Raw genomic sequence first — 3,301 nt, forward strand, 5'->3', positions numbered from 1 at the left:
CCGCCCCTGGTTGCCACAGCAACCGCACGCCGAGGAGGCGGGAACCCCCCCCAGGCAACGCGTCCTTTCTACCCAATCAGCGTCGAGGAAAGAAGCGGGGGCGGGGCTGCGCCTGCGCAGTGACGGGTCCCTCAGGGCCTCGGCTGGAGCCCGCGGCGGTGGGGGCCTGTGGGGAGCGGGGCCCTCGGGCTCGGTAGTGGCCGTGCCTCCCCTGGACAGACCCCTCAGCTGCCCACAAGGGCGAGCTGTGGTGGGGGATTGGGTGTTGCCTGCAGTCATGGGCCTGGCAGCGCCTCTGAGGCAAAAGGACGTTACCGGTGCCACAGGTATGTCCTGCGGCCTGGGGGAGCTGGGGCCTGTCAGCCCACCTGGGGCCTGTCAGCCCCCCAACCACAGGAGGTTGCAACAGGGAATTTCCCGGATAAAAAACTTTGAAACTTGCTGTTGCCAATGGATTTGGAGCATTATCTCCCCTAGGAAGAGCTCGTTGCCTTATTAATCGTAGAATCATAGAATGGTTTGGGTTGGAAGGGACCTTAAAGATCATCCAGTTCCAACCCCCTGCCCTGGGCAGGGACACCTCCCACCAGACCAGGTTGCTCCAAGCCCCATCCAGCCTGGCCTTGAACCCCTCCAGGGATGGGGCAGCCACAGCTTCTCTGGGCAACCTCTTCCAGTGCCTCACCACCCTCACAGCAAAGAATTTCTTCCTAAGATCTCATCTCAGTCTCCCCTCTTTCAGTTTAAAACCCTTCCCCCTCATCCTATGGCTCCACTCCCTGATGAAGAGTCCCTCCCCATCTCTCCTGGAACCCTTTTAGCAACTGGAAGGGATTATAGGGTCTCCCCGGAGTCTTCTCCAGGCTGAACAACCCCAACTCTCTCAGCCTGTCCTCATAGGAGAGGTGCTCCAGCCCTCTGAGCATCAAATCATTAATACCTTAATAATGCTATGTGTTCTTAAATTTTGTTTACCTGCAGGTTTTCCATCTGGTGTTACTCCTTCCTGCACGCCAAGCATTTTTGTGAGCGTGAGTTGCTGGCGAAATCAAAAGTATGTGTTTCATTTTCCCTGTGCTTAAATTAGAAGGATTAATAGTTTAATAATTGAGTGGATACTCTATTTAACAGCAATGTTCTATAAAAACAAAAAGACTAGCAAATAATTTATATTTTTTTCCTATGATGAAACATTATTCCAATTTGGGGATGCTTGCTTCGTTTTTTAAAAATCAATATTGTCTCAACAGTTTTGGTGCCTTTTAAAATTAATTAATTAATTGCTGATGCCACAGAAGTGGGAGGAGTGGCTGATACACCAGAAAGTCTCCTTGGAGATAAGACCTGGCTGGATGGGGCTTTGAGCAACCTGATCTGGTGGGAGGTGTCCGTGCCCAGGGCAGGGGGGTTGGAACTTGATGTTCTTTAAGGTCTCCTTTCCAACCCGAACCCTTCTGTGATTCTAAGATATTAAAAAGCCTCCTGGTCACAGGTAGCCAGCTCTAGGTGGGCCTGTGTGAGTGGGTATGTTGGGCCAGATGACCTCCAGAGGTCCCTTCCCACCTTGACCATCCTGTGATTCTATCAGTTTAGCATATGAGTAACTCACTGAAGTCAGTAAAACTTTATACCTGTTGTGTGCTTGCTGTGTTGGAACGCACAAAGGGCAACAGCTGGTCAGTGACAAAATATATTGCTTCCGATGAAACCAAGATTAGGACTTTATGTCTCTTTTAGGAAAAATGACTGCTGTTACGAGCCTGTTCCACTCTGACCTTTGTTAGAAAAAAAACTGCTGTTATGAGCCTGTTCCACTCTGACCTTTGTTAGAAATGCAGAAAAGGTATAGAAAGTCCCATCCTTCCAACCTCAGATTTCCTATATCCTTCTCTCTGATGAGAGATAAAGGATAAAATATCTCAAGATGCCCTTATTTCTGTGGTGGAATCCAAACTGAGCATGCCCTGGAGCTGCTTGTTCTGGGAAATGTTCCTGTAAAAAAAAGTATGTTAATACTCTCAAAGTTAATTTTGGACTTGGTTTGTTCTCCCTCATGGCTGTAGATTTTGCAGGTGTTCTGGGGCTGTCTGTTAGTAATCTGATTTAAAGGCAGAAAAAGCTATGAGAAGTTTCAGGAGGAGTATTTATTCATTAAGGCTTGAATTAGGATTCTCATCTGGTGGCACAGAATATGAAACAATCGTCTGCGTACTCTCTGGGATGGCAGGAATTTGGCTGAGTACAAAAAGCCCTTGTCTTCAAAAAAAGCTTTTGGAAATACCTGTGTAAAATCATTGATGGGGATATTTCTTACAGTTCCAGAGTGGAACATGGAGCTGAAATTTACTTTTAAGGATGGAAAACACCTGAAGAGCCTCCCTCGGTGTAAGCGCTGCCGTGCCGTTTGCATAGAGCTCTTTCTGTGCATATGGATTCTATATGTGGGGTGTGTCACATAACGAGTGAGACAAGATACTCACACCTCTAATTGTAAAACGTTAAATTGCAGCCTAACAATTTCTGATAAACTTTTTCAGGGTCTGGTTTCAAACTTTTTTTTTATTCAGTCAGACTTTCTCCTGAGTATCTCTTGCCCTCCTCTTTTGTGGCTGGGCAGCTACACGAAATGGAATCAACACAGTTGCTTGAGTATAGTTATTTTCTTCTGTAAAATACATCTGAAAACTTTTCCCATTGAATTTAAATTTGTTTGGGTTTTTATGTTTTCACAGGTAGCAAATGGGAGGTTCTCAAAAACACGGGGCAGAGGAAATAGGGCTTTTATTTCAATAAACTTGCAGAGAGCTGTATTGAAATGGCTTCGAAAAATCAAGCTGTAATCCACTGAGTCTGATGCTGACAGCCAGGTTCCTTAAGGACGTGGTACTTACACGGTGGTGGGTGAGAAGCTCAACACGAGTCATCAACATGCCCTGGTGGCCCAGAAAGCCACCCCATCCTGGGCTGCATCCCCAGCAGCGTGGCCAGCAGGGCCAGGGGGGGATTCTGCCCCTCTGCTCCGCTCTGGGGAGACCCCACCTGGAGCTCTGTGTCCAGCTCTGGAGTCCTCAGCACAGGAAGGACATGGACCTGGTGGAACGGGGCCAGAGGAGGCCACGAGGATGCTCAGAGGGCTGGAGCCCCTCTGCTGTGAGGACAGGCTGAGAGAGTTGGGGGTGTTCAGCCTGGAGAAGAGAAGGCTCCAGGGAGACCTTAGAGCCCCTTCCAGTCCCTAAAGGGGCTCCAGGAGAGATGGAGAGGGACTCTGGATCAGGGAGGGGAGCCATAGGATGAGGGGGAA

The 3,301-nt window shown here is 48.7% G+C and overlaps 1 long non-coding RNA gene across 1 annotated transcript; it reads left to right on the forward strand.

Annotated features, from left to right (window-relative positions):
* The first annotated feature begins 133 nt into the window (after nt 1-133).
* LOC106886581 lies at nt 134-2,997 on the forward strand. Its single transcript, XR_001411680.1, has 3 exons — nt 134-326; nt 982-1,054; nt 2,317-2,997. It is a non-coding gene; the product is annotated as an uncharacterized LOC106886581 (long non-coding RNA).
* The last annotated feature ends 304 nt before the right edge of the window (nt 2,998-3,301 follow it).

The sequence above is a fragment of the Calidris pugnax genome, unplaced genomic scaffold (assembly GCF_001431845.1).
Source record: "Calidris pugnax isolate Ruff unplaced genomic scaffold, ASM143184v1 scaffold5, whole genome shotgun sequence".
NCBI classification, from domain to species: domain Eukaryota; kingdom Metazoa; phylum Chordata; class Aves; order Charadriiformes; family Scolopacidae; genus Calidris; species Calidris pugnax.